Source organism: Silurus aristotelis, assembly GCF_946808225.1.
Source record: "Silurus aristotelis genome assembly, chromosome: 9".
Taxonomy (NCBI): domain Eukaryota; kingdom Metazoa; phylum Chordata; class Actinopteri; order Siluriformes; family Siluridae; genus Silurus; species Silurus aristotelis.
The window spans coordinates 16727812-16740760 of NC_139582.1; the positions used below are offsets into that span (position 1 = coordinate 16727812).

Below are 12949 nucleotides of genomic sequence, written 5' to 3' on the forward strand. Positions count from 1 at the left end.
GGTAAAACACGTTCCTCTGAGAGACTTGTCGTGTCAGAACAAAACTCCAAAGTGTCTGCAAAAATTGTTCATTTATTCCGACAGCAAGTTTCATCTCAATATAGGACAGTACTAAATAAAAAAAAACTTTTTAAAATTTTTAATTAACATTTATTAGATCCTGCGAGGCATATATAAACTCATGATCTGTACATTGTGTTACATCAACCCTACCATTATGTCTCTGGAAACACAAACAAAACCCAGGACTGCTGTAAAAAGTAGTCATTTCTCCTTTGCATAATATAGAAATATGTTTTCAGCATGTAACATATCCTACTGTTAACTTCTACTGTTTCACAGTCATATCTACATCTCTCGATATAATCATTGCTCGCAACCAGATGCTCTGTGGATCTTTCTGGAAGGCTATCTAAGACCCTGTGGTGGGCTGTCAGGGCCTGCAAGGGTGTCTTGACATACATTTCAATATATTTTGTAAATGTATATGTATCAAATTATTCCCAATAGTCTAATCTCTTCATTTCAAAGCTTTTCTACAATGAGTGTCTTGTTAGGTTGGAGTTTCCACCCGGTCAGATTTCTGCCATCGTATTGAGTGTTGCCAGGGTCTTCAAAAATGAACACTATGGGTGTTTGCAGCGTACAGCGTGCTGTTGCTTTCACCAATCAGATTTCAAAGTTGGTGACAATGGGGCCATCTAGCAGGTGTACAATAATGTAATAAAAAAAAAAAATCCTTTGGTTGGAAGGTCAGAGAGCGCACTAGTCAGAGCTCTCAAACCACATCTGTAGCAAACTGCACAAGCTCAAATCTATTTGTGTTGATTTAGTAGCTGCGTTTTCATTTCACAATGACTGATGGAAGCGAAGAAATTGACTTGCTTGAAGATAAACTTATAAGTTATAACTTATAAGACAAGCTGGACATTGTGTGGTAAGGTCGTCCAAAACAGTTAAGCTTTTTATGAACCAATAATATTTTAACGTTTTCTTTTCTGTAGAATTTGAACAAAAACTAACAATTTGCCTTCATTTTCAATCCAAAAATGTAAGGAAAAAACACAGGGTGATGCTTCTGCTAGAGATGATGTATGCAGTTGTGCAGTTGTGGCTACAGTGAAAGGAGACTTGCTGTATTGTGTTGTGGGTTTCTTGCTTTAGTAATCGCATTCATTCTCACTGTGTGAGATTCCTGTCTATGATACAGTGCTCTGTTCTACTGCGTTTCTCTACAATATCGATGTTGTCTATAGCCATGCTGGTATAATGATGGTATTAAGAGGGGGATTCTTTTAATGTAGGACTAAACTAAAGGCCTAGAGGTGAAGTGCATGGCCTGCCACTGCTAAGAGTTAGCGCAACTAAACAAGCTACCAAAGTGTCTTCCAAAACATTGTTTCTCCAAAATCAGGGATGTTTCATTACCAAATAAAAGTAACTGTTACAAAATACTAACACCGGAGACTCCGTTACTACAGAAATAAGCACATTAAGAAGAAAACCTGGGATTTGTAGCTGAATAACTTTTAGAGCTGCCATTATAGAAAATATATCAACATGGCCTTTCAGAATTGAAAAATCAATACCATAAGATTGTTATTAAATGTGCTAGTTGTAACTTCTGCGCTCAGTTTTATGATGCTTGCTTTAATTCTGAGAAAACTTGATGTGATTGGTCATTACACATTAGCGACTGTGTGTGTTTGCACACATACACGTGTGTTTTTCAGTCCTGGCCAAAATCCTGTCTCTAATGAAGGACTGTGCTGTACTCTGAGACAGTGGCACCAGCACCACATGAAAGGAAAACACATGCACACACTCATTACGACATTGACACAAAATCTGAAACAAGTGAGTAATTCATGGCCAGTGCGGTCATTTTATTCCCATGGCCAGTACAGAGGGGTTCTGTGACAAAGAGATGGTTCAGGACAAGACGGCGTCACGTACTAAAGAGCTCGGAGACTTGGCTGCTTTTCAAATCTGATAACTACATCAACTGTTTTGGCAAAATAACAGCGAGTCTGCTACAGAACGCCCCTCGGATTGTTGGCCAACTGAAAAACTTTTATTTATTATTAGCTCTTTGTTTAGCAGGTATAGCAATAAACAACATGCACAGAAACAAATTGTCTGTCAGGCCAAGACTAAATATGACTACAAGTGAGATGAAGAGACTGAGAAACTGTTTGGATGTGATCCAGAAAAAACAAAGAAATAAAAAAAAAAAGCTGCAAGTGAAATTTCAGCACTATTGTGTTTCATCCTGAAACCCATAATGCCTTGCTGATGATGTGGGCCAAACTGGATCGAGCGTAAGCCACGATTATGCTAAACGTGACAAAAATGTCGCTAAAGCTCTATTTGGACTGGATTTAATTTTACATATGGAGGTGGGTAATGCAATTGAGCTACCGCTGGGATTCTATTTCCACTCACGACCTGCAAGTCTGGAAGGATTATGAATTATTTTATCGTCTCTAAAATGGCGAGTAGAAATAACCCCAGGCAATGTATATACCCATACCACCTGGCATGTTGGTGAAATTGGTGTCAAGAAGTATTCTCCTTCTCTCTTTTCTATAACTGCGCATCAACACCAAAATAAAACAGTGTCAGAATAGTAAAATACAGACAACGACAACAGGATACAGGTTCAGCCTATAGACATGTGATGGTCATGTGACCTGTGAATGGTTTAGAGTGATATTGAGTACACGCTCATGTGATGAATATAGAGGCTACTATCAGAAATGTTCCAGACATCCTCCAAAAACACACAGCTGCCTGTTCGAATAGTGCTCAAGAGTATTTTTATTAAAAAAAAAATCACATCAGTTCCTTCACAGCTGGACATTCTCTGGTCAGACATGCAGTTATTTAAAAGCAGATCCTGAGTTTGAAGTGTACATCCCACCGTGCCTGGGTGGTCACTACAAACACAGACATGACCTGCAACTCACACACACAAAACTTCTTCACCACGAGTCTCTGTTAAATTATTACTCAAACTTGTGCACCCCAGTAATTGTGTCCCTTGTGAATATATGAAGCACTGCAGAGAAAACTGCAGAGAAAGTCCTTTAAAGACATACGCTGGCTGTGTTTAGGTTGGAAAAGTCTTAAGAAAAAAAATCTTTCAAGCCACTAAAGGGTAAATTGACTTTTAATGGGCGGTGGCTCCGTTATGTTATTGTACCGAGACCCCTCATGAAATTTCATTTTTTTCTCGTCTCTTTTTTTTTTTTTTTTTTTTTTTTAAACCTCTACAGGTTTAGAGCTGGTCTGCCCCCAGTGACCTGTAGATGGTGGAGGTAGAATGCACTCAACACAACTGTACAAAAATGTAAAGACCTTCAAAATTATAAATAAATAAAAAACTTGACTGTAATATAAAACCAGAAATGAATAAGGGGTTCATTATCAATTAATGGGGGTTTATAAATGAGACCCCAGGACAGGTAAACACAGAAGATGCTGCAGAATGAAAAATAGAGGAACGGAGAGAAAACAGCGAGGGGCGAGGAGAAGATTCAGGCCAAAGGACACAACAGAAGTTTCCAAATTTCGAACTAAAACATGAAGAAAACACTGTACATTTTGATGTAATACAGTGAACCCGAAAAATATTCATAGCGCTTCACGTCTTCCACATTTCATGTTACAGCCTTATTTAAAAATGTATGAAACTCATTGACCATCGTGTTCCTGGTCACCTCTCTGACTAACGCCCTTCTCCCTTTATGGTTAAGTTTGGCCAGACGGCTCGCTCTAGCAAGAGTACTGGTGATTCTTCTATTTATGGATGATGGAGGCCACTGTGCACATTGGGACCTTTAATGGTGCAGAAATGTTTCTGTTGCCTTCCCCAGATCTGTACCTCGATACAATCATGTCTCAGATGTCTATAGACAATTTCTTGGACTTCATGGCTTGGTTTGTTCTCTGACATGCACGGTTAACTATGGGACCTCATATAGACAGATATGTGCAATCAACTGAATTTACCCCAGGTGGACTCCAATCAAGTAATAGAAACATCTCAAGGATGATCAGTAAAAACAGGATGCACCTTAGCTAAATTTTGAGTGTCAAAGCAAAGGCTGTAATTTTTTATGTACATTAGATTAGATCTAGAATTCCTTTTGTTTGTTATTTTTAATATAGTCAGAGTCCAGACTTGAACCCAATTGAAAATCTCTGGATGTGCTCTGACGCTCCCCATCCAACCGAGCTTGAGAGGTTCTGCAAAGAAGAATGGGAGAAAATAGGTGGCCAAGCTTGTAGCATCAAACTCAAAAAGACTTGAGGCTGTAATTGGTGCCAAAAGAGCTTCAACAAAGGATTTAACAAAGACTGTGAATATTTATATATATTTCATACAAACATCTTGCACATTTTCATTATGGGGTATTGTTTGTAGAATTTTGAGGAAAATAATGAATAAGGCTGTAACATAACCAGATGCAAAAAAAAGTGAATACTTTCCGGACGCACTGCATGGCAATTAAATGCAATAATGGGTTTAGTTTTCACAGATTGCAATTTCAGCAATAAAAATGTTAATTGTTCTTATAAAGGAAACAAATTACTTTTTAATTTTAGGATACCCATCTTGTATTCTCTTTATATTTAGTAGTGCTCTTTATTGAAGAAAAAGAACTTATTCGATTACTCAATTAATCGATCGATAAATCAATAGAATACTCGATCACTAAAATAATCGATAGCTGCAGCCCCAATCCATTGCATTTCACTTATTTACACAATCAGTTCTTCATATTCTATTCAAGCTTCACACATCCCATCACATCCCATCCAATCCATATATTTAAAACAAAGTACATGAAAATATGACGGATTTAAACCGTCGTAAAAATGTCCCTTGTTCAAGCTATGTGAAGACAATGTGTTGTTAAAAAGGATAAACCAACATGAAGACCAAAGAGATGTTTATAGGAAAAAAAACTAGTCATTTAAAAAAAAAAAATCAACTGTGGTCATTGCAGAAACTTTGGTCGTAGCAAATGCAAACAATTTGGCATGTCTGTAAAAAGAAAAGGGCCACTGGTGAAACTAACAACCAGACATCGAACAGTCCGGCGAAGAAAAACCACGGCACTTGTAAAATCTATAAAGAAAAAAAACCAAACTGTCAGTGACTTTATAAGAGAGTAGGAGTGATTTAATCACAATTAACCAAACAAGAAGACTCTGAGAGAGAAAATTCAGATGGAAAATCACTACCACAGTAATAGATTTAAAAGGTCAGATTGAAATTTACAGAGACAAGCCATAAAAGTTCTGGAACTGAGACGACCCTCTACAAAAGTGCCGGAAAAGTTCAATTGTGGAGAAAAAAAAAAGGATCTAATTAAGATCCAAAATATGCAATCTCACGGTTAAAAAACAGGTAGATAGTTTCATGGCTTGGACTTGCATGATGCTTTGGAAATGGATTCACAAGACTTTACTAATGATGAAACTAATGATAGAATCAGCAAAACAAACAAACAAAAAAAAAGGTATACGAAACGAATTGCTTCTTGGTGAAAAAAGACTCAAAACTCAACAATGGACTTGTTGAGTCTGACCATGCCCAACATCATTAGCCCAACATTTGCTCTCCTGAAGGGGAGAAGGTAAAAAACATAAACAAAAACTGAAAGATGCTGCACAACAAGCCTGGAAAAGTATCACCAAAGTATTATGAAAGTGGTGATGTCAGTGGCTCACCAGTTTGACACAGTTCTTGCGAGAAAATGCAAATATTGTTATTTAATTTAAAACTAACTGGTGTCTGCCACTAAATGTCACGCTGTACACATGCAGATATGAGATATTTGAGTACCACCATAACGTATTCTTCATCTGGCTAAAGCCCAAATGTGTCAAGTAAAGCCATTCCCTCTGCTGAAATGTTTCCAAGTAGAGCACCTTCACAACCGTAGCCCATCCAGAAAAACTCACAAGGAAGGATTCACCCCCCCCCCCCCCCCAAAGTGTGTGTCTGTATATCTGAGTCTTTTGATCCTCACACAAAGTCACTAAGTAGGTTATCTCAGAAGCCTTCTGATGGTATCAGGAATGATAAAGTGCTGCACGTTGGGGTGTGTTGACCTGGATCGAGCACTCGGCATGATCTCACAGACTTTCCCTCGTCTCAATTTACGCTTTTTCACCAAGGAACACATCGTTCTGTTCTGTTCCTGTTCTGTTCTAGTACTGACCAAAAGCGTCGCAGCCTGTTCCCTGCATAACAATTGCACAGAGGTGCAGCTTTTCAGTTAATCCCTGCAGAAAAGGAGCTGAGACATGAAAGGGAGCCAGGCGGGGAAGTCCAGACCTGGCAACTAGCTTCACTAGTCTACGGATGAACAGGCACAGGAGGAGAAGGAGAAGGAGGAGGAGGTTATATACTAATCCAAGCTTGGCCAGGACGTGGTTTTTAATCCTGAATCCTTTACAACTGGACAGAGGCTCAGGCGAGACCAGACATAATTCTGCTTTAGTCCTGTGCCAGCTCATTAACAGGTCATAACATTGTCTCTAACTTTTGAAGGATTTATGTAACAGAAGCTGGGGATCTGATTTAGTGTTAAAGTTTTTCTTCTGGGACAAAAAAACAACAAATAAATAAGTTACCTTGTGTTTTCAAACTATGATTAAATGGAAAACATTTTACTCAAAAAATTAAACAAAATTATTTAATGTCAGCTTGCTGTAGTTACAGTAGAGCTAGCATATGCAACGACCGGAAGTGCTAATGAAAGCAACTGATACACATCTGTAAACATCTGCACTAATTAGTTCATTTCTAAAATAAGAATAAAAGTGTTAATATTCAATGATAAAAGCTTACATTAATCAGTAACAACTTTTTCAACTGATTTTTGCAATAAATTATTTGTTACATTTGTTACAAATATATTATTTGTAATTTATTTTAAAGTTTTTATTATAATTTTTTTTTTTATATTGACTGGATTTTTTTTTTATTTGTCAAAAGGGTGGAGAAAACCTTTTAAATGGTGGCAAAAAAGAGTTTTTTTTTCCTACATTTTTTTCAGAAGGATAAAAAAGAATCCAACATTTCCAAATTAAATGTGAATAAAATCAGAGACTTTGTGCCTCCTTAACTAATACATAACTAATCCTGAGGTTCAGACTAAAACTAAACCCCTATTAGCGGACAAAATGAGCACCGTTCTGATTAGACTGTAATTACAGCAGAATTTATTCAGCACTCTGAAGCTGTAAAGCTCAGACAGACGGACAAAACGGTTTCTTAATTTTATGTAAGGTTACTCCCTGTTACAGCATGGAGCTACCTTGCCAAAAACCTGCTGTAATTTAAGAAACTTATGCATGTCCCAGGCCAGTGTTTTTGGCACGGTTGCATCTCTCTGAACTGTTACCCTTAAATTGAAAGGACTAATAATGTTTTATATGGCTTATGTCTTCACCCCCTGCTATACATTCAATATGCTTAAGCGTGCATGATGTTAAAAACAGCTTTTCCGTCATCCCGGGCACGATTCACGTCCAAGCAAGCGGAGATTTTATTTACTTATCTGTAATCTGCATTTAAAGACCTTAGAATTAATCATGCATGGTGATATTTAAAAGCAATAAAATGGCCATCAATGTTTAACGTTTCAAATCCCTCTCATGACCTAAGCGTCATAATGAAAAGTTTTGTGTTCTTTATCTCAGCAGGAAACAATGACGCAGTTCACAACCTCCCGCGTGTTAAACAAGCTGCAACGCCAGCACTGGAGGACGATTTTACAATCCCTTAGACATAAAGAGCACGACTTCCTTTAATTACCAACAAACCGAGCGAGCTGGCAGCCCTCGTCATCTCCACGCCTACACTGTGGGCGTTTTCTCGCCCGTCACTCAGGAAATCTGGCAGCTGTTAGCTCCAAAATCCCACCGTCGTGGTGTGAGCCGTCGTGTTTGTTCAGCACACAGCTAACACAACGACGCTTGTTTGTTCCTGTTAAAGTTAAATCTTTTCAATGAAGTAGTCACGTTTCCTGAAAGAGAGCTGTACTTTGAAATCTATCTGGGGCTGAAATGTGTGTAATGTTGAATCATTCTAAACAGATTGAGAGTGTTGTTTGCCAATTGATGAGGACTAACATGGCTATTTACAACAGTGCCTTTAACTTTAACAACGATACAACAGTTTATATAGACATTTTTATACATCCAATAAAAGAAAAAATATATATAAGCTTTGAAACTGAAACAAACACAATATGGCATATACAAATAAATAAAAATAAAAACAGGACAGATTAAAAAACAGTCACAAAACTGGAGACAGGGATCTGTCTGAAATCGGGCCAGATGTGGGAACAGTCCCAAAGTGGGCCAGATGTCAAACGGTCTAAAAATTGGTCAGATGTGGAAGGGTCTCCAAATGATCCAGATGAGGAAGAGTCTCAAAACTAGCCAGATGTGGGAACTGTCTCAAAGAATGTCAAATATGGAAGAGTCTCAAAGTGGGCCAGATGTAAAAACAGTCTCAAAGTGTGCCAAATGTGGAAGTGTCTCAAAGCAAGACAGAAAGTGAAAATGGTCCCAAAGTGGGCCAGATGTGGAATTGTCTCAAAGTGGGCCATATGTGGAAGAGCCTTAAAGTGGGCAATATGTGGAAGTGTTTTAAAGTAAGCCAGATGTGGAAGTGTCTCAAAGCAGGACAGAAAGTGAAAATGGTCCCAAAGTGCGCCAGATGTGGACTTGTCCCAAAGTGGGCCAGATGTGGAAGGGTCTCAAAGTGGGCAATATGTGGAAGGGTCTCAAAGTAAGATAGTTGCGGAAGGGTCTAAAAGAGGGCCAGATGTTAAAGGGTTTCAAAGGGAGCCAAAACTGGAAGGGTCTCAAAGTGGGCCATATGCGGAAGGGTCGCAAAGTAGGCCAGATGTGAAACAGTTTAAAAACTGGCCAGACGTGGAAGGGTCTTAAAGTGGGCCAGATGTGAAACGATTTTTAAACTGGCCTGTTATGAAAAAGCCAAAAATGTAAATTTAAAACATGGAAAAAAAGTAGAACAAGGGTGAGAGCCGTAGCCCACAGACAGGGACAGATCAGGAGCCTATAGAATGTCAGAGGGTTTCTCAGGCCACCAAAGAACAGTGTAAATGTTTTGGCCCTGAATCATTTCAGTAAGCTAAATACACAAATCCTGGCACTGTCATGGTGCTATTTGAAATCTCTAGAAGTTTGTGCAATATTAAAAGAATGTAAACTGAAGCAGATCCGAGTCACAGAGATTCACTTCATACCAAACATTTTCGATGTGCATAAAAAACCATGTTTACTGGTTTGTGGCCAAACCTCCGAGTACACACTTTGTAATGCTGACTGAATCCTTCTGAGATTCAAGGTCACATTTCAGATGTAAATTAAAGTGTGTGGTCGTCATGGTTACTAACAAACTGGCGAATACTGTGTATGCAAACTGTGGGCTGCTTAGGCTGGATTTTGGGGTTGGATCTAAAAGGTCAGAGGTCAGATTTATGTTAAATAGAATGGGACCAATGCGAGTTTGTATAATGTGTGCAGGATTATTTGTAGACGTGCAGTCGATTTTCCAGCAGACAGTGTTTACTCTCCTTGAAAGAAGCATATACCTAGACAACGTGCATTGATTAAACGTGTTACATTTCACATCGCTGTTGAACCACCTCTCCACTAATGCCTACGTATACGCCACAACCTTCTCAAACCAGCAGTACGGGTTACTTCCTTTCAAGGTGTAGGTTTCTGGGAGACTTATTGAATTTGTGCTAAACATTAGTAGGCTTGATTTAAACTTTGCTGCAGTCATCAGGAAAACACAGGCAAAATCCTGACTCTGCTGTTTCTATTTGACTGGATTCAAAATGGCAGACTTTGAACTTTACATATTATTTAAAAAAAAAAAAAAAAAAAAACAACATAAAAGGGAATGTTTGCAAAGCAATAAGACAAATGGCATCTATTAAATTTTAAATAAATTATGTATTAATGTTGTAGTTAGTCTATATTTTTTGCCTTAAAAATAGCAATATACAATAATTTTTATTTGTAAAGAGCTTTAAACAATGGACACTTTACAGGGATGAGTAGGTTATAAAATAGAATTTTATATGTTGGTGCCTTTAGTGCCAGTAAGTTTATATCAGTGTTACAAACCTCAACTACATTTAAGTTACATTGTTTTCTCTCAATCGCAAATTAGTAGTCAACATTTGGCATCAAAGTGCTAACAGTTCATCCAAAACGTTAATTCTCACGTTTAATTTAACACACAACAGAAAATAAGTTCGTCACGCTAGCTGTGCTGAGGACAGCTGTCCACTTGACAGCGGAAAATCCACATGGAAAACATGAAGATATTTGCGAGCACTGCAACTAATATGAACAGTTGTTTCTTGAAAGAACGAGTGCCACGAACAGTTTTGCATTCAAGTCTCAATCAGTGAACAGTTAATAAAAATCAATGATGGAATTACAATGAATGAATATCTGGTGTTACCATTTAAGTCTGGTTCCTCTCAGGGTTTCCTCCTCATATCATCTCAGGGAGTTTTCTTCTTTACACGGTCATCTCTAACTCACTTATTAGAGAGAAACTTCTGAATTTTACATTTATATTTAATGGAACAGAAATGTATTCATGAGACACTCCTATTTCAAACTACAGGCCAAAAAAAGACAGTTTGTTTTCTTCTTTTGCACCATTTTTTTTTTTGCACTAATTACAGCTTTCACTACTAAAAGTGAACACGTTATTGAGTGGCAGTGACCCTGCACGCGGAGCAGTCAGAGATAATTACAATGGAAAAAGATGTGTTTGATAGGCAGGTGGTTTTTACAGCATGTCTGTATGTGATGGTGTGAAGTTATCACACATATGAACACTTGTCTGACGGATTTACTGAACGATTAAATTCTTGGAAATAATCGGTATAGCACAAGCTTTCCCGTGACACGAACACGATTCCGTTTTTTTACGCCGTTTGCATTTTCCAGGAGCCAATGCGGCATGGCCGAGATTGCTGAAAACATCTGCGGTGGAGTCGCCGCACCTGCCAAAGCGACTGGCGTAATTAATTATTCCTGCACAACAGTGACTTGGATTTTAATCAAGAAAAATAAGTGAGTGCGATGCGGCTGGAGGAATGCGGAGACCGTAATTACGTGTCCGGTGTGGGATTTTTTTTTCTCCCAGGTGCAAATATGAATGGCAGGAAAGAGGCCAAATGTTTGACAGCACTTATGCATCATTAGCTGAAGAGCATCACTTATTCTACAAAGTGGTGTCTGTAAATAAGAGCTGGAACACTTTCATCGTATCTGTCTGCACACTCGCTCTTTCTTCGTCTCCGCATCTCACACATCTCCACAGTGTTGATATTCACATCATTATTGCAGAGACACGGATCATTCGTAATGCCTCCAAATTTGGCAGCTGAAGAAATTTGAAAGCTTTTAATTAAAAAAAGAGTTGGATATCAATTTGTTAACGAAGATTCTTGGTTTATTTTTTCATGTTAGGGACGTCCTGATAACGTTCCTGTCATGAAAACTTGCAGACACTGGAGACTCCTTCCATGGAAGATCACTATATTAATACACACATGCTATTCTTTGTTCTAAATGCCATTTTTGTTTATAACAATGGCTTATGTGAAGTGTTAAATCCCTTTGAAATAGATTGATAAGCATTGAAACAAATCAGTTGGCTTTACCAAACATATAAGCATCTTCAGAACCAGGGTTGGTGCGATATAAGATTGGGATTGGGATAAACGTGATACTAGTTTCTGAGATATCGGCGGTATGGTAAAGATCAAAGAAAAACATCTTTGAAGACAATTCTTGTGTATTGTACAAAATATGATATTTCTGTTACATTGCCAACGTTTTTAATCTGCTTCGGATATAAGCTTTCTTTAAAAAAAAAAAAATCACTTTTGAATTGTATCCTTTAGCATAAAACGTTAAAGGTATTTCCATCAAAGAATGACGAGTTGTCTGCGATAGCCAAGCAATACAATTACATACTGATGAAGCACGTCCAAAAGTTCATGTACATTCAACTTAATCCTTCAAAACATTATGCTTGGCACAAAAAGCATCACCCCAGACAATTGATCTGAAGTCAGAACCGCATGTGTTTGTAGCTATTGATTCAGCTAATGCACGTCCCTGTGGTGCTGTACCTTGTGTGATCACACTGCTGAGCATAAAGCACGTAATAATGCAAAAGGCCAGAAGATACGATCAGCCGGGGATTTAGCGTCTGCTCGGCGTCTTGCTCACGTCGGTGACCTTTTACATGTATCGGAGTCTTTAATTGCATTAGCGTACTGTTGATTATGCAGTTGGCAGGTGCTCTCGCTCTCAGCAGGATCAATAAGTGGAAGAGGAAACGAGAGAACGCAACCTGATCTTTAAGACCAGGTCAAGCTTCTAACCGATCTCCTGATCCCTTACTCACTATTCATGTAGCCTGTGGTTTTTTAAGCTCGTCAGGCACGTCAGAACCGGCTGCGTGGATGAAGTAAAGCTGGGGAATTGGTCAGCTGCAAATCCCACCATTATAATAATGCACCTGTTCAAATACGTTAATGTTTTTACGGAAACATTAAAGAAATTGACTCACCATTAGAGTCAAATAGAAAAAAAAATTGTGTGGAGTCTCTAGTGTCTTCAAGGCAGAGAGCGATAGCAAGGACACGACGGTTGATAGTTCCAGTTTCTGCTGACAGAAGCTACGTTTTTTTTAACATTAGATATAAAAAATATCGGCACGCTGAAATTACACCTGCAAAAACATTAAAATGGCTAAATATCAAAGAAAATAATGCATAAAAAAGGTTTAATTTACAATTATGTCCACATAAATCCTCATAAATTTGTTCATAAAAATGTTTTTCACAGC

The 12949-nt window shown here is 38.2% G+C and overlaps 1 long non-coding RNA gene across 1 annotated transcript; it reads left to right on the forward strand.

Moving 5' to 3' along the window:
- Positions 1 to 6022: 6022 nt before the first annotated feature.
- Positions 6023 to 11865, forward strand: LOC310731486. The gene is made up of 3 exons (XR_014535218.1): positions 6023 to 8496; positions 8716 to 10400; positions 10459 to 11865. It is a non-coding gene; the product is annotated as an uncharacterized lncRNA (long non-coding RNA).
- Positions 11866 to 12949: the final 1084 nt, after the last annotated feature.